A 24,059-nucleotide genomic window follows, 5' to 3' on the forward strand; every position below is an offset into this window, starting at 1 on the left:
GGTAGGAAGCAAAAATAAACAATTCCAAGAAGTCAGAAGTCCCTATTAAGCTGAGCCAAGGATCAAAAAAGAGGGACAGATGGAGCTAGAGGAGTATGCAAGTAGTAAATCATGCATTGTCGGGCAAGCCATGTTAAAGTCCTTTTGTCTTTATGACAAAAGCAACAAGAAATGAGCACATTCACATGCTTCACTGTTCTATTATTCTCCTATACTATAAATCTTAGACTTTGTTTTTTCTTTTTTTTTTATTCGATATAATTTATTTACATTTCAAATGATTTCCCCTTTTCTAGCCCCCCCCCACTCCCCGAAAGTCCCGTAAGCCCCCTTCTCTTCCCCTGTCCTCCCTCCCACCCCTTCCCAGTTCCCCGTTCTGGTTTTGCCAAATACTGTTTCACTGAGTCTTTCCAGAACCAGGGACCGGTAGGATTTGCTGAAGGAGGCAGAGGCAGGAGGATCACGAGTTCGAGGCCAGCCTGGACTTTGTTTTTTCTAGTCAGGTGTTTATCAAATATTTATGACCACAACTCCTTTCTACATGTTCAAATTCTATCTGAGATTTACTTGTATATCCAGTCTTATGTCCTCTAAGAATACTCATTAATTATATCTCTCTAGCTTGTATGAATAGTATTTCAAGGAGAATAGAATAAATTTGTGATATGTATATATACATATACATATATATCATATACATACACATACACATATTACATATATGCTCATTATGAGGGCCCATATATTATACTACTTTATATTTTAGTATTATTTTTATAGAGAACTTTTTTTTCCAAATTACGTGATTTTTTAATTGCTTTTACAAAGAAACATACTGGGACACTGGTTTTCTTTTGTCCAATTCTTCTTCTTCTTTTTTTTTTTTTAGATATTTGCTTTATTTACATTTTGAATGTTAACCCCTTTCCACGTTACCCCACTGAAAACCCCCATCCCATCCACCCTCCTCCTGATCACCCCCCCCCAATTTCCTGACTTGCATTCCCCTATTCTGGGGAATCGAGCCTTCACAAGACCAATGGTCTCTCCTCTCATTGATGTCTGAAATGGTCATCTTCTGCAACCATCTTTGGTTGGTGATTTAGTCCCTGGGAGCACTGGGGGTACTGGTTGGTCTATATTATTGTTCCTCCTATGGAGCTGCAAACCTCTTCAGCTCCTTTTGTCCTCTCTCTAACTGCTCCATTGGAGACCCTATTCTCATTCTATTGGTTGTCTGTGAGCCATTGGTGTTTTGATCCACTTTCCAATAAGGATCAAAGTATCCACACTTTGGTCTTCCTTCATCTTGAGCTTCATGTGGTCTGTGTTGGAGCTTGGGTATTCCGAGCTTTTTGCTTAAGATACACTGTACTATTGACCTTCTGAATTTCTCTTAAATACTCACAGCATGGTAGTTTATTCATGTTGAATCCACAAGATACCCAGGGCCCTAAAACAAAGGAAAACTCAATCTTGGAATGGTTATACAAATGCTTTTACTGGTGACCTAAGGGCAAGCATTCAAAAGTGTAAGATACATAAGGAGTCTCATTAGTACTGTAGGTAGTATGTCAGTTTTATAAACATGTAAGATACAGCAGTAATGATGACCATTGCTGGCTACATCCTGGCAATTATTTCACTGTGTTAATTTGTCTTCTACCACGGTTATCAAAATTTTACTGATTCATAAAAATATAGTGACTGTACAATATAAAATAGTCATTGTAAAGATGTGTACTGGGGACTCAACATGAGTAAAACACAGTCTTGATCATTGTCTTTGTTTTCTACTACAGTAATGGGATGTCTGAGATTGAGTAATTCACAATGATAGAAATTACAGGCTGATAGTTCTGGAGAATGGGAAACTCAGTATCAGGGCATGAGATGAGTTAGGGATTCTGATTCCAAGACAATGTCAAGAATGTCACATTCTCTAGAAAGAAAGAATTTTTAACATTTCAATGGCAAGAAGAGAGGTTATATATAGAGAGATATAAAGAGGGTATAATCATTGATTTATAGTAGGTTTAATCCTACTCATAAGAATATATATATATATATATATATATATATATACATACATATATATATATATATATAACCATTTTACCTGACAAAAAATAATAGTTTAGTTGTCAGTCAGTCCTTATGTACCCAGCAAATGGTGCTTTTAATTTTCATAAGAAATTGTAATGTCACCATATATTTAGTATTGCAAAGTTGGAATATTGTAGGATAAGTTCATCATTAGAGTAATACAGCACAAATCATTTCCTGTGCATCATTGTAGTTCTTGATATTGAACCCTTAGGCACTGGATAGATAATATTAAAAGAAAAGTATTATGGAGAAAATAGCTCATCCATATTTTTAATATAGCTTCTTAAATTTGCTTCCAATTGCAAGACAATCCATACACAGTCCTCCCTGAGGTTCATGGCATGCTTTGTGATGACACTATGAAAATTGTGATGAAATCTAAAGATAGACATCATTGACCAGCTACTGATAATTCACATCTTTTTCAAAAAAGACTTGGCAAAACATGTAGAATTCTGATTATTCATTATAACTTTTCTTCCAGGAATTGTGTTTTAAATTGGAAGGAGTTGTAGTCATAAAATAATTGAGATTATTTAGTCGTTGAGATCCCAGGACTTGAAAAAACTAAGATTTATAGTGCAGGTAAATAACATAACAGTGAAGCATTTAAAAGTCTACTACCTAGGGAGCACATATTCAAGTAGACAAGACTGCGGAAAGCTTTCTCATTCAAAGCACCACACTCTACTCCCTGGTGCCATAGGCTTGTGTCCATATAATGCCAAATGCAGTCCAATTTCAAAAGTCCCTATAGACTTTCAGTCTCAACAGTTGAAAAGTCCAAAATCTTTTCTCAAATTTAAATCAATCTCTCAATTATAAAACTTTGTAAAATATAAAATAAAATAAAATATGCTCGTCCAACCTTCAATGGCATAGAACATATATTACCATCCCAATAATCCACTTGTTACCAACTTCTTAGTTACTATTTTATCTCTGTTATAAGACTCCATAACCAATGGAACTTAGAGAAAGAAAGCATTAAATTTGTGGCTTACAGTTTCAGGGCATTAGAATATAAGACTTTTTTAGCAGGGAGCATGCAACTCTGATGGTGTTAAAGTAGCAGCTGAAATCTTACTTTTTGATCCACAGTATCATAAAGCAGAGAAAGTTAATTGAGAATGTCAAGGGATTTTGAAACCTCAAAGCCTGTCCCTAGTGACAGACTTCGTCTACCAAGAACTCCCAATCCTTTCCAAAAAGTTCTACAAATTGGCGTCTGAGTATTCAAATATATAAGGCAATTAACCCATTCTCATTCAATCTGCAGCAATTTTTAATTGAAAAATCAATTAAAATTGCAAAATAATGGTAAATATAATGATAATTTATCATTATTGAAAAATAATTTATCTATTCTTTATATTTTATCCAGACAACAGTTTTCCCCACCCTCCCTCTGCTCCTCTCCTCTTTTATTTCCCCACCTCCCCATCTACTTCTCCATCATTTCCCCTTCAATCTCAATGAGCCCCTATGGGCCCAGGTTTGTTGATTCTACATGTTTTCTTGGGCCCGGACTCCTGTGATTCCTACAAGCCTTCCTTCTCTTCTTCAGTGGTATTCCCCAAACTCTAAATGTTTGGCTGTGGTTCTGGGCATCTGTTTCCATCAGATGTTAGATGAAGCCTCTCTCATGACAATTGGGGTAGGAACCTAATTATGAGGATAACAGAATATCACTAAACATCATTTCATTGATACTTCTGCCAGTTGTATTTGGTTCTATCCTACGTCTCTGGGCCATTTGGCCTCTAGTTTCTGGACACGCAAGCAGTGCCAGGGATGGGATCCCTTTCATGGCATGGCTATCAAGCAGGACCACACATTAGTTCATCACCCTCCACAATTTTTATGCTACCCTTACCCCAACATATCACCCTGGCAAAGAAAATTTTAGGTTGAAGGTTTTGTGGTTGGGTTGGTGTCCCAAATCTTCTACTGGAAGTCTGTCCTAATGATAGAAGATGGTTGTTGTAAGCCCTGTATCCACCATTACTAGGATTCTTAGCTAGGGTGACTTTAATAGTTTCCTAGGAGTCCCCATTGAACTGGATTTCTAATTTACCCCTGAACTGACCCCATTCCAGTCATCTCTCCCAGGACTCTCTTCTTCCATCACAAAAAAATCATACCCAAAAGTGCTCCATCCTACACCAAACACTTGCTCAACTATGTTCATAGTAGCTTTATTCATTGTAGCCCAAAACAGGAAACAACCTAGATGTCCCTCAGCTGAAGAATTGACAAAGAAAATATGTTACATTTGCACAATGAAGTATTACTCAGTGATTAAAAAAAACAATGGCATCATAAAATTTGCAGGCAAATGGATGGAACTAGAAAAAAATTATCCTGAGTGAGGTAACCCATGACCAGAAGGAAAAACATGGTATATATTCATTTATGAGCAGATATTAAATGAAAAGTAAAGGGTAATTATGCTACAATTTACAGACCCAAGGAGAGATGAAGGGGGAGGAGAGCCATAGCTGTCCTTGGGAAAGGGACATAGAACATATATTGCAGGTTGCCTAGGGATGTAGGAACAGAAAGAGCAGAAAGAAGGTTAAAACCTCTTTTATTATTTAGGAATTTGATCTGAAGCAATATGAAGTCAAAAGATATCATGAAAACAGATAAATCTAAAGGGTATAATAGCTTGCTATTTTAAACTAATGGTGAAGTATTAATAATTATAAGGCAGAGCTTTTATAAATAGGATGTCCACTATGATTGTTGGCAGCACTCAGCAAGGTAACTCTAACAAAATCTTGCTTTTCATTTATAAAATTTCAAAAAAAAAGTGAAGAGGAGCATTAAGCTATGTTAGTGAGAGTATTCCCTTAATGAACTTATTTTAGCTCTCTTTTTCATATATTTCATATCTTTATCATAGAAATTATATTATTACAATATGAAAATAGGAGGAAACAAAACAACTTTGCCTGTCTCCATTTTCTTTTATATTTGATGGAAGACAGATGGGCAACCCGAGTCAGACTTTGATTAAAATTAAAATTTTTGTACACATTCTAGTAGGGAGCATATATCATGAACTCTATATGCCCATGATATACTATATTTAAAATACTTTAACATATTAAGAAAGTAACAGTGCTTTTGTTTCCTGTGAAGGAAAGTGTCAGTAAATTATTTTGCTTAGTCATGAAAAGACTAGACCAAGATGCAAATACATTCCAATAGCTCTAAATCCCACTGTAATTCTTTCCAATTTGAGGCATTTATGAATTCATAACAGAGGCTCAAGATCTTCATATTTCTTGCTTATTTTATTTCCCTTTCTCTTATTGCCTGCTCAAAGCTTTCAATTCTTAAAAAATCCCAGAAATGTTAGAGGAGAGACTTCATCAATTAAACTGCACTACAACATAATGGGAAAAATATAACTACTGGTTTGTGGAGGAATATGTGATACATAGGTTTATTGATACTTCTCAGCCAGCTTCTCCTCCTCATGTAACACTTAGATAGTTCTTAAGGTCTTTAATTTTTTATCATTTCCATATATGTGTTATACTAGGTGAAGAGAATGTCATCATTTTATTCTTTGAGAATTTCATACATGTGTATAATGTGTTTTGATCAAATCTACCTTTTAGTCTATCCTGTTTATTACTCCCGTTATTACCTCCCACATCTCCCTTCCAACTTCATGTCTTCTTTCATTAACTTACTGAGTTCATTTTTTGCTACCAGTATATGAATGGATATGTGGCAATCCAATGGAGCATGGAAAACCTACTAGGGACGACATCCCTGAAGAAAACTGACTCTTCCTACACAAATAACTATCAATTTTAAATAGCTTCTTAGCTTCTAATCTCATCCCTTATTCATGCTGGAATTTTATCTGACTTAACCTTGTGCGTGTCTTGAGCAGGTAGCCACAGCCACTGTGAATTCTTATGTGCAATGGCCCTCTAATATTTTGAGAGCCTTATTTTGTAGAGGTCCTCCAAAACCTCTAGTTCTAACAGTCTTTTAGCCTGTTTCCTTCACTATGATCCCTGAGCCTTGGAATAAAAATGTCCAAACAATGAAAGCTATTATCATTGTTCTTGGTTACCCACAAGAACTGGAAGGGAAGTCTCTTTTGCTGAGGATATCATATACTTGAGCCATAGGACTTGCAGACATTAAGCTAGCCTCCTCTCCAGTGGCTAGATCTCACCCTGCTTGATGGTGCTATGGAGACTGCTAGAGGAAAAAAAGAAATCAGCATTTATTGCTTTAAAAAATGCTAGGGATTTGGTCAAATAGCTGAACTTCCACATGCTTTCTAAGACCAACAACCAGAGTTTTGCAATTTATTAGAGATTCAACAATGCCATTTTCCTGGTGTTTCTCCAACAAGAAAATGGAGATTTGAAGTATTATTTTTTAAGTATGAAAAATCCATTCAGCCCTTATATAAAATGAGGAAAGTATTCTTGCTGTGTTAACATCCTCAATCTATTCACAGGGAAGCTGTTTTATGAAATTTACTGGTGCAGTTTGTTTGCAGAGGCTTATGATTTATAAAAAGTTTCATGGAAAAAGACAGAGTCTATGTAAAAAAAACAAAAGCAAATGCTTATGTAAAACATAGTACGCATGTCACATTCATCATGCTTTATCATTTTGGTTTAATGCTAATGCTATGGCAAGTATATCCTTGTGCTTTCTGACATGCCAAAATATTTGGAGTGAGTTGGGGTCAAACTCCCAGGTTTCGGTTATTCCTCCTTTTAGCCTGTGAGATAACAAACTGTCTCAACATCCTATGTCTGACAAATTATTCCAAACATTTATACGAAAGGAATTAACTATTAAGATTAGACTGCCACCAAGCTTTTTGTTATCTTCATTCCCTTCCCTCCCCTTTTTCCATTATTTCTATTTCTCCTTTTCCTTTTGCTTATGTATTTATTTTTGTTCATAGCATTTATGTTATGCTTTTCCATTTTCAAAAAGAATAGTGAATGCAACTAAACAGTCTGAAGTTCACATTTAAACTAAACAACCCAAAGTCCACATTTTTACATATATGTATAATTTTGAATTTCTGCAATTAATTTTTAAATGATTGATTTATTTTTATTTTATGTGCAATGGTGTTTTTCCCAAATATGTATTTGTATAAAGATATCAGTTCCCTTGGAACTGGAGTTACAGAGAGTTCTGAGCCATTTGAGTGCTAGGAATTTTACCCAGGTCCTCTGGAAGAACAGTCAGTGCTGCTAAATATTGAGCCATCTCTCCAGCCCCCTTTAGTTATTTTTAAGTAGTTTATTTTAATTATTCATGTTTATGGGACAAGTAATGTCAATTCAATACATGTCTACAATACGTGATGACCATTTAAGCATAATTAATATTTTGATCTAAAATATTTATTATTTCTAACAATCATATATTTTGTCTTACTGGTTGTTTAAAAATAAATGATAAATTGTTGTAAACTTCCTAGTCTATAAAATACTAAAAGTAATGTAATTTGTGTTTTAATTATTTGCAATTTGGTACTCATTATTTAACCTCTATCCATTTTGTATTTCATTTTATTTGTATCTGTGTTTTAATTATTTGTAATTTGGTATTAACTATCTAACCTCTTATATAATCTTCCCCAATTTTAGCCTCTAGTTTCCTCCTTTGTTACATAAATAGTTAACTGATTTGCCTTTGGTGACACAAATAATATATTGTTGCTTACTTTGATTTTTGTAAGCATGCAATGATTTTAGATACCAACCAGTTCTTATTTGTTTGTTTGTTGGTTTGTAATTGAATATGCAAGAAAGTGCTCTATCAACAAGCAACTTCTTATGATTAAATGCAGAATTGTATGCTTTTCTATCCCCATGTACCTATAATAGTGTTAGTTATAAATTTATTATCCATCAAATGACATATGTATTGATTGATTGTTGTATCTACTTACTCAACTAGTCATAAATTATGCTTAGAAGATAAATAGAACAGCTAATTCTTCCATCCATGGAAACACAAGCTACAATTCAGGGGAGGGTTGGAGGGAGGGCAGATTGTCAGCTTCGTTCTTGTCTGTCAGAGCATGAGACTTTTTGAGGTGAGTTTGCCTAGTGGATGTTAACCATGGCCTTATTTGTTTTGATCAGCTATTCAAAGCAAGTATATTAGAATACTGCCATAATGTGTTCACAAACTTGTAGAGACCCTAGATTATTCTTACCCCACTCTAATGGCTCAGAATATTAATTTTCATCATCTTTCTTACAGATAATTTTTAACATCATTTGTAGATGTAATAATATTGCATTGTATTTAGTTTTGTGAATGTATTTAACTTTTTCAATTTTGAAAAATGTGTTGGTTCAGAACAGTAAAAAACATCTGCAAATTCTTAATTGTTGTCATAAAACTTTGTGCTGTACATGAAAACATTCAAAACATCCTTCATTTACCATGATATTCCACTTTGATTTGATTTTGTAGCATGGATTCGCAATAGGTGTCTAAAGAAAGGGAAGTAAATGATGAAAATCTTGTATTAACATCAGACAGTTTCTTGAGAACATTGGAAGTGTCAGAAAATAAAGTGCAGTTTAATAAGTATAAAACATCATGTACACAGTATTTCATTAACTTCACATATGGAAAGAAAATTAGGAATTATATGGCTTAGAATTTTTTCTTAGTTCTTGTATCAAATATTAAATCCTGACTGCTGTTTTCCCTCCCTCAACTCCCTCAAGCTCCCCAGCCCCTCTGTTTTCCATCTCCTCTAGATTTACCCCTCCTCTGACTCCACTCAGAAAAAAGCAGGCCTCTCAGGGACATCAACCAAACATGGCATAACAAACTACAATAAGACCAGAAACATATCATACATCAAGGATGGACAAGGCATCCCAGGAGGAAGAAAAGCGTCCCATACATAGGTAAAGTGTCAGAGACAGCTCCTGATCCCACTAACAGCATTTTCATAAGAACATCATAGCTTTTATTTTATTAACATTTGTTTTGAATTTTAGAAATGAGCACTGTAGTTACATCATTTATACCTCACCCTCACACTCCTCCAAATCTTCCTGTGAGCCATCCTTCCCTCTAAAATTCATGACCTTTTCTATATTATAGTATGCAACTTAATGAGTTAATTTAATTTTTATATGTATATGTGTTTAAAGCTTGGGCTTAGATGACCCAGTGTGGTCCTTCATTGGAGAAGACTAATTCATTTTTTCTTAGCCATTAATTGCCTGTAGATCTTCTTCTATAGGTGGGATCTTTTGTGATTTCCTCTATCAACACTGACAAGTCAACTTGTACTATCATTGTACAAGTCTTCTTTACACAATTAAAGTGCTAGGATTTCATTGTTGCAGAGTAGATTTGTATATATACTATCTCAAAACAATTGTTCTTTCCATCTGGCTTTTACAATCTTTTTTTTTTATTTTACATCAGAAATTTTATTTTATTTTATATTCTTTCTTTATTTATTTTTATTGGTTATTTTATTTATTTACATTTCAAATGTTATCCCTGTTTCATCATTCCTCTGTAACCCACTATTCCTCACCGCCACCCCTGCTCCTGTGAGGGAGCTCCCACACACACCCACCTACTCCTGCCTCACTGCCCTAGTATTCCCCCTACGCTGGGACTACTTTGCTTATTAGGAGTCTTTTGCTGTTTCATATAAATTTAAGATATTTTTTTACCCTTTTCTTTGAAAGATAGGATGTGATTTTTTAAAATTCAGATATCTCTGTATTTTGAATCTGTAAATTGAATAACAGTTATTTTCACAATATTAAGTCTACCAATCCATGAGTCTGGGAGTTTTTCCCATTGCCTAACATTTTTCTCTGTTTGTTTCTTCAGCAATTAAAAGTTTTCATAACAGAGATCTTTTACATCCTTAAAATGTAAATAACCTACATATCTCTCACTTAATGAATGGATAAGGAAAAATGGGGTATATTTAGACAATAGAATACTATTCAGTTATTAAAAACAAAGACATCATGGATTTTGCAGGCAAATGGATGGAATTTGAGATTATTATCCTGAGCAAGGTAACCCAGAAGGACATACATGGTATGTACTCACTGACAAGAGGATATTAGCCACAAAATTCAGGATACCCATGCTATACGCCACCCAAAGAAGTAAAACAAAAAGGCACAAAGGTGGATGCTTGAATCTCACTTAGAAGGGGAAATAAGATAGTCATAAGAGGAAGATGGGAAAGGGAGGGAACTGAGTGAGAGAGGGGATAGGGAGGAGAATGGGCAGGTTCAGGATTAGGTATGAAGAAGGACAGGAGAGATGGCCATGAGAATGAATGTAACTATGCAACTGATAGGGATGGGGAGGTGAGAAGCATCTCAAGGATAAGGCAGAGAGAGACCTGGAATAAGGGAAGTGCCCAAGGATCAATGGGGGGGGGTAACCGTATTTCAACTCAAAATTTATCCTGTTTACAAGAAATACAGGCATGGGGCATGGAGCAGAGACAGAGAGAATGACCAACCAATCTTGGGTCCATCGTTGTCCCTGCAGTTGCTGTAGGCAGGACAAATTTTGGGTGAAGGTTTTATGGGTAAGTTTGTGCCCTTACCCTTCTCCTGGGAGTACTGCCTGGGTATAGAAGGTGGCCACTTCAGGCTCCATTACCATCACTGCTAGGAGTCTCAACTAGAGTCTCTTAGACTCTCTGGTATAACTTAGAGATGCTTCCCCATCTCGGGCTGTTGCTAATTTCCATTCACTCTCCTGACTCTCTCTCTCTCTTTCTCTCAGGCTCTCACTCTACCTGATCCCCATTCCCATTTCTATCCCCATTTCCTCTGCCACACAGTTCCTTACCTCTATCCACTTGTGGTGACTATTTTATTTTCCTTTCTGATCTGAGTGAAATTCAAGCACCCTTTCTGGGCCCTAGATATTTTGCTTCTTTTGTGTCTGTAGAAAGTAGCATGGATATTCTGTATTTTATAGATAATATCTACTTATTTGTGAGTACATATAACGCATATTCTTTTGGATATAGGTGGAAGGATTTATTTTGCTCAACAGTTTCAGTCCATTATGGTGAGAATAGTGCAGTAGAGTACCTCATATCAACAAGCAAGTAAGCAAACAAACACAACAAAACAGTGAAGGAAAAAATACAGGAAATGGCCAAGGCAATATATAGTCCTGTGGTGATTTGAATATGTTTGGCCCAGAGAGTGGCACTATTTGGAGGTGTGGCCTTGTTGCAGGAAGTATGTCACTGTGGGATGTGCTTTGAGACTATCTTCCTAGCCACATGGAAGACAGTCTTCTTCTGTTTGCCTTCCCAATAAGATATGGAACTCTCAGCTCATCCAGTGCAATGCCTTCCTAGATGTTGCTGTGCTTCTTGCTGTGATGATAATGGACTGAAACTCTGAAATTGTAAGGTAGCCCCAATGAAATGTTTTCTTTTATAAGAGTTGCCTTGGTCATGGTATCTCTTCATAAGACATATGCTTAGTAAAACTCTAATACGTATGCTAAGACCCTATTCCCATCAATTTACTTCCTACAACTAGGCTGGATATTGAATTCATCAAGATAATAGTTCATTCATTAGGTAAGATTAGATTATGATCTAATCTTGATAATTAAGATTATCTGTCACATAAGAAAATCAAGATTGCCATATTGAAGCACATCAACAGAAAGAAAGCATTCCAACACAGTGAGTGATGTAAGCTATGCCAAAGTTGTTTAGATGATAATTTTAAGAATTACGGAATGAGGGCTTAGAGGGATGGCTCATTAGAGCAATCATTGTTCTATACAGAGCTGTGTTTGATTTCCAGCACCCACATGGTTGCATAAAAACAACCATCACTATAGTTCCAAGGGACCCAATGTCCTTTTTCTAACCTTCACAGGCATCAGACATGCAGGTAGTACACAAGCATACATGAACGCAAAATGCCCAATCATTAAAGAATACAATTTAAAAAATTAAAAACTTTAAAGGTTAAAAGAAAGCACTAAGAAATAATCCTTATCAGATTGGACAATACAAAGATTAAGGGGTGAAACAAGAAGCATCATAAATATTTATTGAGAACATACATGATATGTGGATATTAGCCCCAAAGCTTGGAATACCCAAGATACAACTCACAAACCACATTAAGCTCAAGAAGAAGGAAGACCAAAGTGTGGATACTTTTATCTTTCTGAAGAAGGTGGATCAAAATACCCGTGGCTAAGCCAACCATTATTGGTCTAAACATGGGGTCCTCAACAGAGGAATTAGAGAAAGAACTGAAGGAGCTGAAGGGTTTGCAGCCCCATAGGAGGAACAATATGAACCAACCAGTACTCCCAGAGCTCCTAGGGATTAAACCACCAACCAAAGAGTACACATGGAAGGACTCATGGCTCTAGCTACATATGTTGCTGAGGATGGCCTTGTGGGGCATCAATGGGAGGAGAGGCCCTTGGTCCTGAGAAGGCTCAATGCCCCAATGTAGGGGAATGCCAGGGCAGGCAAGTGGGGGGGGGAGGAGTTGGTAAGCAGAGGGAGGGGGGATGCGATAGATAGGGGTTTTTGGGAGGGGTAACCTGGAGGATACCATTTGAAATGTAAATAAAGCAAATATCTAAGAAAAGAAAAAATAAATATTCATTGAGTAGAGGCTATGGAAGGAGAATGTGGAATTTTAAGAAAGCCAGAAGGAAAAGAAAACAAGATCCTCCAGCTCATTCAGTAGACAGGATTGCATTTCCTTCAGGATTGGAGATACAAGAGTTAGACCTTTGTAGGTGGAAGCAAATTAGTACACAGGGATATTTTTATCCTGGAACCGAAAGGGGGGTTAATTGTAATGTGAATGTTCATGAAAATCTGAAAGCAGTATTATCCATTGCACAAAGAATTTAGGAAGACTTTTATATATAGCTAAAAGAATGAAGAAAGGATATGGAAGAACAAATCTCTAGAGGGTTAGGTACATCTTCTCCAACTGAGGCCAGACCAGGTAGACCTCTGCTACATGTGTGCTAGTTACTTTAGACCAGCCAGTGTATGCTCCTGGTTGGTGGTTCAGACTCTGGGATCTCCCTAGAGCCTGGGCTAGTTGAGATTGCTGGTCTTCCTATGGGGTCACTCTCCCCTTCATATTCTTCAATACTTCCTGTAATTCAACCATAGTGTCCCTGACTTTAGTCCAATGGTTGGGTGTAAGTATCTGTATCTATCTCAGTCAGCTGCTAGTAGGGCCTCTCAGGGGACAACCACTCCCAGAGGCTGCTTATTTCCATTTACTCTTTTGGCCCTTTGGGTTTTTTCCTATCTCCTCCTCCCATATCTGATCTTGTTCCCCTTTCTGCTTTCCCTCCCCTCTCCCTCCAAGGTCCCTCCATTCCTCAGTCTCCAGTGATTATTTCCTTCCCCCTTCTAAGTGGGGTTGAAACCTCTTCACTTAGGCATTTCTGCTTCTTACTCTTCTTACAGTCTGTCAGTTGTACCGTAGGTATTCTGTACTATTTGGCTAATATCCACTTATTAGTGAGTACATACCATGCATGTTCTTTTGGGTCTGAGTTACCTCACTCAGGATGATATTTTCTAGTTCCATCCATTTGCCTACAAAAGTCACGATGTCCTTGTTTGTAATAGCTGAATAATATTCCACTGAGTAAATGTACCACATTTTCCGTATCCATTCTTCAGTAGAGGGATATCTGGACTGTTTCCAGTTTCTGGCTATTACAAATATGGCTAGTATGAACATGGTAGAGTACGTGCCTCTGTGGTATGATACTGCATCTTTTGAGCATATGCCAAGGAATGGTATAGCTGTGTCATCAGGTAGATCTATTTCTTTCTTTCTTTTTTTTAATTCTTTTTTATTCGATTTCTAATTTTCTGAGGAACCTCCAGATTCATTTCCAGAGTAGTTATACCAGTTTGTAATACCATCAGCAGTGGAAGACTATTTGTCTTTTTCCACATCCTGAAAACACATTCTTTTTTTTTTAAATTTTATTTTGTATATTCTTTGTTTACATTCCAAATGATTTCCCCTTTCTCGGTTCCCCCTCCGCATAAGTCCCCTAAGCCCTCTTCCTTCTGCCTATTCCCCATTTACCCTTCCCATTTCTCTGTCCTGGTAATCCCCTACAATGCTGCATCAAGCCTTTCCTTCATTCTTCGTGGGAATCATTTGATATGTTAATTGTATCTTGAGTATATAGAGCTTCTGGGCTAATATCCACTTATCAGTGACTGCATTCCATGTGTGTTCTTTTGTGATTGGGTTACCTTACTTAGGATGGTATTTTCCAGTTCCAACCATTTGCCTAAGAGCTTCATGAATTCATTGTTTTTAATTGCTGAGTAGTATTTCATTGTGTAAATATACCACATTTTCTGTATCCACTCCTCCATTGAGGGACATCTGGGTTCTTTGCAGCTTCTGGCTATTATAAATAGGGCTGCTATGAACATAGTAGAACATGTGTCCTTTTGCATGCTGGGGAATCTGCTGGGTATATGCCCAGGAGTGGTATAGCAGTGTCCTCTGGAAGAGTCATGCCCATTTTTCTGAGGAAACGCCAGACTGATTTCCAGAGTGATTGTACCAGCTTGAAACCCCATCGGCAGTGGTGGAGTATTCCTCTTTCTCCACATCCTCGTCAACACCTGCTGTCTCCTGGGTTTTTAATCTTAGCCATTCTGACTGCTATGAGGTGAAATCTCAGAGTTGTTTTGATTTACATTTTCCTAATGACTAATGATGGTGAACATTTCTTAAGATGCTTCTCAGCCATTCGAAATTCTTCAGGTGAAAATTCTTTGTTTAGCTCTGTACCCCATTTTTAATAGGGTTATTTGGTTCTCTGGAATCTACCTTCTTGAGTTCTTTGTATATACTGGCTATTAGCACTCTGTCAGATGTAGGGTTGGTAAAGATCTTTTGCCATTTTGTTGGTTGCTGTTTTGTACTTTGACATCATCCTTTGCCTTATAGAAACTTTGTAATTTTATAAGATCCCATTTGTCAATTCTTGATCTTAGAACATAAGATCTAAGTTCAGGAATTTTGCCCTGTGCCCATGTCCTCAAGGGTCTTCCCCAGTTTCTTTTCTATTAGTTTCAGTGTGTCTGGTTTTATGTGGACATCCTTGATCTACTTGGAGTTGAGCTTAGTACAAGGAGATAAGAATGGATCAATTCACATTCTTCTGCATGCTGACCTCCAGTTGAACCAGCACCATTTGTTGAAAAGGCTATCTTTTTTCCACTGGATGTTTTCTGCTCCTTTGTCAAAGATCAAGTGACCATAGGTGTGTGGGTTCATTTCTGGGTCTTCAGTTCTATTCCATTGATCTACCTAGCTGGCACTGTACCAATACCATGCAGGTTTTTTAAACACTTGCTCTGTAGTAAGGCTTGAGGTCCAGGATACTGATTCCTCCAGAATTTCTTTTACTGTTCAGAATAGTTTTAGCTATCCAGAATTTTTTGTTAATCCAGATAAATTTGAGAATTGCTCTTTCTAACTCTATAAAGAACTGAGTTGGGATTTTAATGGGGATTGCATTGAATCTGTATATTGCTTTTGGCAAGATGGCCATTTTTACTGTATTAATCCTGCCAATCCACGAGCATGGAAGATTTTCCCATTTTCTGAGGTCTTCTTCAATTTCCCTCTTCAGAGTCTTTAAGTTCTTCTCATAGAGATCTTTCACTTGTTTGGTTAGAATCACACCAAGATACTTTATACTATTTGTGACTATTGTGAACGGTGCCATTTCTCAAATTTGTTTCTCAGCCTGCTTATCATTTGAGTATAGGAAGGTTTGATTGAGTTGATTTTATAACCAGTCACTTTGCTGAAGTTGTTTATCAGTTGTAGGAGCCTCTGGTGGAGTTTTTTGGGTCACAAGTATACTATCATATCATCTGCTAATAGTGATAGTTTGAGTTCTTCCTTTCCAATTTGTATCCCTTTAACCTCCTTATGTTGCCTGATTGCTATAGCTAGAACTTCAAGTACTATATTGAAAAGATATGGAGAGAGGGGGCAGCCTTGTCTAGTCCCCGATTTTAGTGGGATTGCTTCAAGTTTCTCTCCATTTAGTTTGATGTTGGCTACCGGTTTGCTGTATATTGCTTTTACTATATTTATGTATGGGCCTTGAATTCCTGTTCTTTCCAAGATTTTTATCACGAAAGGATGCTGAATTATGTCAAAAGCTTTTTCAGCATCTAATGAAATGACCATGTGGTTTTTTTCTTTGAGTTTGTTTATGTAGTGGGTTGCATTGATGGATTTCTGTATTTTGAACCATCCCTGCATCACTGGGATGAAGCCTACTGGAATCTGGTGAATGATTGTTTTGATGTGTTCTTGGATTCAGATTGCAAGAATTTTATTTAGTATTTTTGCATCAATATTCATTATGAAAATTGGTCTGAAGTTCTCTTTCTTTGTTGGATCTTTGTGTGGTTTTGGTATCAGTGTAATTGTGGCTTCATAGAACGAGTTGTATAGTGTTCCTTCTGTTTCTATTTTGTGCAATAATTTAAAGAGTATTGGTGTTCTCCTCAATGGACTGATCAGGAAAACAGAAACTAAACAGGGACACAGTGAAACAAATTGAAGCTTTGGACCAATTGGATTTAACAGATATATATAGAACATTTCATCCCAAAGCAAAAGAACATACCTTATTCTCAGCACCTCAAGGCACCTTCTCCAAAATGGATCATATAATTGGTCACAAGACAGACCTCAACATATATAAGAAGATGGAACTAATGCCATGCCTCCTGTCAGATCACTATGGAGTAAGGGTGGTATTCAATAGCAACAACAACAAGAGAAAGCCCACATACACATGGAAGCTGAACAATACTCTACTCAATGATACCTTGGTCAAGGAAGAAATAAAGAAAGAAATCAAAGACTTTCTAGAATTTAATGAAAATGAAGGCACAACATAACCAAATTTATGGGACACAATGAAAGCAGTATTAAGAGGAAAACTCATAGTCCTGAGTACCTCCAAAAACAAAATGGAGAGAGCATACACTAGCAGCTTAACGGCACACCTGAAGGCCCTGGAACAAAAAGAAGCTAATTCACCCAAGAGGAGTAGAAGACAGGAAATCATCAAACTCAGGGCTGAAATCAATCAAATAGAAACAAGGAGAACCATACAAAGAATCAATAAAACCAGGAGCTGGTTCTTTGAGAAAATCAACAAGATAGATAAACCCTTAGCCAGACTAATCAGAGGGCATAGAGACAGTATCTAAATTAACAAACTTACAAATGTAAAGGGAGATATAACAACAGAAACTGAGGAAATTCAAAAAATCATCAGATCCTACTACAAAACCTATACTCAAGACAACTGGAGAATCTGGAAGAAATGGATAATTTCTTAGACAGATACCAAACACCAAAATTAAATCAGGATCAAATAGATCATCTAAACAGTCCCATAACCCCTAAAGATGTAGAAGGAGTCATAAAAAAAAAAAAAAAGCACAGGACCAGATGGTTTTAGTGCAGAATTCTATCAGACATTCAAAACACATTCTTTTAACTTCACTTCCTTTTATGTATAACATACTTGGATCAATAGGTGCTTCCCATATGCAGATGGCTGTAGAGTCATCCACTGACCAATAGGAAGCCCATCTGTCACCATATCCTCAAAGAAAACTAGAAAGAAAAACATAAAATCTTTCATGGATTTGCATGCCTTCCTTTTCCAGGGGCCATGTTATTTTTCTCTTTATCATTTTAATTTTAGTATAAGTACTGTGAAGTGAGCATGTGATAAAGAATAATTGGATGATGTTTGGTATTTAATTTCTACTTTGCATTTTTTCTGTATTTTTTGGAATTTTGTCATAAGCTAGTGCTTCTATAGAATAGTAACTTTTAATTATTTCTTGTTTAGAATAATAATATAGTAAACAAAATAAAACCACCTGCTCTATTCCTTAGAATATATGAACATGTCAGGTTGCATAGGTGACAGTGAATTAAGGTGCCTGAACAACTCACCTAAAGGTAGAGATCACAATAGCTTACAAAGAAGATTCCAGTGAGTTTATACGAGGAAGCAGAAGTGTGAATATAAGAGAGATGGCAAAAGGAAATAGAGTTTGCCTGAGAAGATTTACTAGAGCTTCTGGAAGGAAAATATCCTAGACAACACCTTGGTATTAATTCGCTGAACCTCATCCTAGAACCCTAACATCTACAACTATAGCATAAAATATTTGTGTTAAAGTAATTGACTTTGTGATGACTTGCTGTACAGAAGCCATAGGAAATGCATACACTTTCTTTTGCTCATTCTTCTATAATTTACTTTTTACCCACCCAGCAAGTAAGTTTTACAGGCTTGAATTGATCATTATGATAACAACTAGCCACATAAGGCAAATGAGGATATAAAATGTGTATGATCTGCTATCCATATGAAAATATATGCAGGATCTTATAAACTTTGCATAGAAATGTCAAAAGGATATTTCTTCATTTTAAATTTTGGCTTCATGTTATAATAATATTTTTAAATATATTAAGTAAATTGAAGTTTAATTTCATTTCAGTTTTATTTATTTTTAATTTTTACTGTGGGTAAGAGAATTCAAGGTAATTTAATAAATTCACATTATATTTATATTACTCAGCACCAATATAACAGATGAATAGAATATTATTCCTGTATATTAAATCCTTCATTCTAACTATACCTGAAAATTAGTTTGAACTCTTTTATGCGAACATATAAGCGTTTTGCATCTTCCTTCTTCTGAAGCCTGCCATAGCATTTTGCCTTTTCTACTCTATTAAGATAAGCTAAACTCATTTCTGCTAGGATCTTTCTGAATGTTGTTCAATAAGTTCAAGAGTCCCTTCATCCATTCTATATCTGATTGAAACTTCACATTCTTCTCAACTTAAGTATGATGCAGTGACGTCTTTTGTGTTCCCCCATTCTTAGCACTATATTTCTGTACTTAGTTTTGCTTTCCATAAATAATGAGGAATTTATTTTTATCCTTTGAAAATGATCAGTTTGGGGCTGGAGGATAGCTCATCATTAACAACACTGACTGTTCCAGAACATTAGGGTTTGATTCTCAGCACCCATGTGGCAGCTCAGAACTTTGTATAACTCTAGTTCCAGGTGATCTGGTATCATCTTCTGCCCTCTATGGGCACTTCACACATATGGCACATATACTTTCATGAATTACATGTAATAAAGATATTATTAGCAAATAAAAATTTCAGTGTCTGCTTTACATATGGCACATATACTTTCATGCATTACATGTAATAAAGATATTATTTAGCAAATAAACATTTTGGTGTCTGCTTTACATAAAGCATGTATACATGTGACTTCATGGTATAAGTATTTGGTATTTGGGTAAATATTGTAAAATGATCAAATGGAATGTAGAATAAATAAGCAGATTGTAAATCATAATATACTAATTACACAAGAATTATTAGTCTTAAAATAGTAACAGGTAACACCAATTGATGGGTTATTTAGAAAGAAGGTTGTGAAGGTGAGTGGGGGCAAGTAAATAGATGGATCCATGAGTAGTTAGGATAAGAAGGTGGTAAATATGATCAATATACCCTGTATAAAATTAACACAAATATTTAAAAATAGAAAGAAAGGTTGAGGATAAGAAGGGACAGAGAAATTAAAGGAAAATGTAAAGAAAGGAAGAACAGGAAGCAGTTTCTAGTGCCCTGGTTGAGTTTTGTCAACTCAACACAACCTGAGGTCTCTGTGTAGAACTTAACATAGTCGAGAAGATTGATCTGTGGGAACATCTATGCTACTCCTAGGCAGTCTGGAGTATATAAGAAAGGAGACTGGATAAGCCATGGGGAACAAGCCAGTAACTTTTACTCTTCCATGACTTCTGCTTCCGTTCCTGCCTCCAGATTTCTGCCTTGATTGTCCACTCTCTTCTTTTTATGATAGACAGTAACCTCAGAGGAAGAATAAACCCTCACTTCCCAAGGTTGCTTTTGGCCACTGTTTTATCACAGCAACAGAAAACAAACAGGGTATCTTGAATCTGCAGTGATACTTTTAAACTGTTTGTGATGAATAGCCCAATAGTATATTGTCTTCATAACAGTAAACAACTTCTTTATTTGAAGTTATATTTCAATTTCTTCTTATTAAACAGTTTGCTGGTGACTCATGTATATATTGGTATTCTCTAAAGCATAATTTCAATTTCCAGAGAAGGCTCACATGAGACTAAAATGAAGAATGACAAAGAAAGATAAAATGTGGATTGCCATTACTCTGTTTCGAATGATTCCTGTATTTTTTAAAAATGACTTATTTATTCACTTTACATCACAGTCCCAGTTCCCTCATCTCTTCCTAGTCCCCACTCATACACAGCCCCTCCTCCCATTCACCCATCTCCTTCTCCTCCATGAAAGTGAGAACACCATTTGTAGCAACCTACCCTGGTACCTCAAGTCACTGTAGGACTAGGCAAATCCTCTCCCACTGAGGCCAAGACAAAGAAGCCCAGTTAGAGGAACAGGATCCACAGACAGGCAACAGATTCAGGGACAGCCCCTGCTCCAGTTGCTGGGAACCTGCATGAACACCAAAACTGCACATCTCCTAGATATATGCATGGGGCCTCTAGGTCCAGCCCATATCTACTCTTTGGTTGGTGGTTCAGCCTCTGTGAGTCTCAAGGTTCTAGTTTAGCTGACTCTGTTGGTATTCTTGTGGAGCCCATATCCCCTCTGGCTCCCTCAATCCTTTCCATAAGACTCCCTGAGTGCCACCTGATATTTGGACCTCTGCATCTGTTTTGGTAGACCTCTCAGAGTACAGTTATGCTAGGCTCCTGTCTGCAGGCATAACGGAGTATCATTAAGAGTCTCAAGGATTGACTCATGCCCATGAGATGGGTCTCATGTTGGGCCAGTCATTGTTTGGCTATTCCCGTAGTCTCAGCTCCATCTTTGTCCTTGCACTTGCTATAGAATGGACACATTTTTATGGGTGAGTTGGCGTCCTTATCACTCTACTGATCTATGGGTAATATTGCCTGGCTACAGGAGGTAGCCTTTTCAGGCTCCATATCCTCCACTGTTAGGAGTCTCAGATAGAGTCTCCCTCTAGACTCCATGGAGCCTTCTCCATCTCTAGTCTCTAACAACTACTGGAGTTACCCACCACCCCACAGCTGGCCTCATATTTCCATTCTTTCCTAGGATCGCTGTACACTTGATTCCCCCACCCACTGTTCACCTCCCTATCCTCTCTCCCATCCAGTTCCCTCCCTCTAAACTACCCTTTTCTCTTCCTCCATCCATATCTGGTGTCTGTTTTATTTCCTCTTCTGAGTGAGATTCAAGCAATCTTCCTTAGGTCCTCCTTATTTATCTTCTTTGGGTCTGTGGATTGTAACATGGGTATCCTGTAATTTGTGGCTAATATCAACAAACAACTGAGTACATGCCATACATGTTCATCTGGTTCTGGATCACCTCACTTAATTTTATACATTTGCCTGAAAATTTTATGATGTCTTTTTTTTAGCTTAGTAGTATTCCATAGTGTAAGTGAAACACATTTTCTTTATCCATTCTTCAGTTGAGGGGAATCTGGGTTGTTTCCAGTTTCTGGCTATTACGAATAAAGCTGCTATGAACACAGTTGTGAAAATATGGTATGGTATACTTTTGGGTATATGCCCAGAAATTGTATACCTTTTTTTGGTATAGAATAGAGTTTATTCAGGGCAGAGGATGGGAGTTAATGGTATAGTGGAAGTAGAGAAAGGAGAGAGAGAGAGAGAGAGAGAGAGAGAGAGAGAGAGAGAGAGAGAGAGAGAGAGAGAGAGAGAGAGGTGGAGGCTGGCCATGACCATGTGGAGAGAGGAGGGAGGGGAGGAGAGCCCAAGAGGGGCAGAGAGGTTAGAGTGCCAAGAGGTGAGAGCAATGAGAAAGCTACCTTGTTCTTGAGATAGAACTATTTCCAATTTTCTGACAAACTGCCAAATTGATTTCCAGAGTAATTACACATGTTTACATTTCCACCAGCAAAGGAAGACTGTTCTTCTTGCTATATACATCCTCGCCAGGATGTGCTATCACTTGAGTTTTTGATCTTAGCCATTCTGATGACTGTAAGGTGGAATCTCAGAGTCTTTTTGGTTTCCATTTCCCTGGTGACTAAAAATGTTGAACATTTACTGAAGTGATTCTTGGAGTGGACACGGTGGAACTTGCTGCTGCTGGGTTTGCTTTCCTCTATTCTTAATATTGAAATTTATTTCCCATTGTAAGAATATTAAGAGATAACAATTTTAAGAAGCTATAAAAGATTATTGATGAATAAGGCTGCTTATCACAAGAATGGGTTAATTATTGACAGATCTGATTTTCTAATAAAAGGATAACTCCAAGCCCTTTCAAGCCCACTTAACTTACTTAAAAAAAGATTTATTTATTTTTATTTTGTGTCTAAGATTTTTTTTTCCTGTATGCATGTCTGAGACCTAAAGAAAACGAAGGCTCCCTTTTATAGATGGCTATGAAATGCCTTGTGAGTCCTAGAAAAGAGCCTAAGTCCTCTGGAAGAGAGCCAGTGCTCTTAACTGCTGAACCATCTCTCCAAGCCCCACTTACTTTTCTCATGATGCTATAATACATCATAGAAACTCTTACCTGATGCTATAATACATCATAGAAAATCTTGCCTGATGCTAATGTCACAGTTTTGGAGATCTTAGCCTCTAGAATTGTGAGTCAAATGATTTTCTGTTACTTATAAATTAGTTTGTAACATTGTGTTGTGGGACCAGATAATGGATTAAGGTTGGGAAATATTTAAAATAGTACAAATGGACCAATAGGAAACATTTTTTACATTCTATTGGTAACTTTAGTTTCCTAGTGGTCGTGTTTGTTCTTATGAGTTTTACAGTCCCGTAAGTCACTCCCCAGTTTATGCCCAGCTGTTAACCAGTCCATTCTCGGGAAGATCCAATGCACATCTCTGTAAAGTTTTCATTGCTATGGCTTCTTCTTCAGAAGGTGGTGTTTTATATCCCTTCAGATCTTCTGGCTCCCACATTCTTTCCTATCTCTATTCCCCAGTGTTCCTCCAAGCTATTGAGGAAATAGGATTAATGTGTTTCTTAGGGCTAAGGGTTCAACTTGTTCTCAATAACCACAAAATCTTTTTAGTTTAAGTCAGTTACCAGCATATCTTATAATCATGGATTGATAGATGTGAGACTGCCATTACAAAGCACCAGGTTGGAAAGAGAGTATGATTTACTATTTGAAAATTCATTGCTGGAAAAGACAAAGCTTGGGGAAATTTCAGGCAGCCTGAAATCTATCTGCAGTCATTCTGTGTATCCTGTCTTAGGGCCTTGTGCAATCCATCACATTCCAATGAGTAGGTGCAGTAGTAACAAGTATTTGTACAATCTGTCATTTTCCCCTCCCTGCTTGCAGGTGAAGCTGTCCAGAGATTCCAGTCCACTCAAGAATGTTAGTTTTTGAAACACCAAGTTAAAATATTATGTCCCTTAGTGTAATGCTCAGCCACATACACGTATAATTGCCCCAAACTTTCTGCATATTTTTCCCAATGAGAGATGTAGGATATTTTCTTGATGAAGTCTTAAAATGACCTTAAAGTGAATTTTCCTATCTTCCTATCTTTTTAACTATAGTTTCTGATGTAAAGTTAACCTTCTCATTAGCATTTTACTAGCTGAAAATATCTATCTTCTACTTAGTAGTGAATTACAATCTACATTTAAGTAGGAAAGTTGTAAGGAAAGCAACATAAAAATTACGTTTAAAAATTGTTTTCGTGGCTTTTGTTATTGTGTTTTCTTTGTG

At 36.8% G+C, this 24,059-nt stretch overlaps 1 protein-coding gene and 1 non-coding gene across 2 annotated transcripts in view; one reads left to right on the top strand and one right to left on the bottom strand.

The window, feature by feature from the left end:
• The window catches only part of Il1rapl2 (interleukin 1 receptor accessory protein like 2), a 690,466-nt gene that overhangs the window by 280,496 nt on the left and 385,911 nt on the right, over positions 1-24,059 (top strand). The window lies entirely within an intron of this gene.
• Positions 17,849-17,954, bottom strand: LOC127675861 (U6 spliceosomal RNA). Its single transcript, XR_007975549.1, has one exon. It is a non-coding gene; the product is annotated as a U6 spliceosomal RNA (small nuclear RNA).

This window comes from Apodemus sylvaticus, chromosome X, assembly GCF_947179515.1.
Source record: "Apodemus sylvaticus chromosome X, mApoSyl1.1, whole genome shotgun sequence".
In the NCBI taxonomy this organism is placed as follows: domain Eukaryota; kingdom Metazoa; phylum Chordata; class Mammalia; order Rodentia; family Muridae; genus Apodemus; species Apodemus sylvaticus.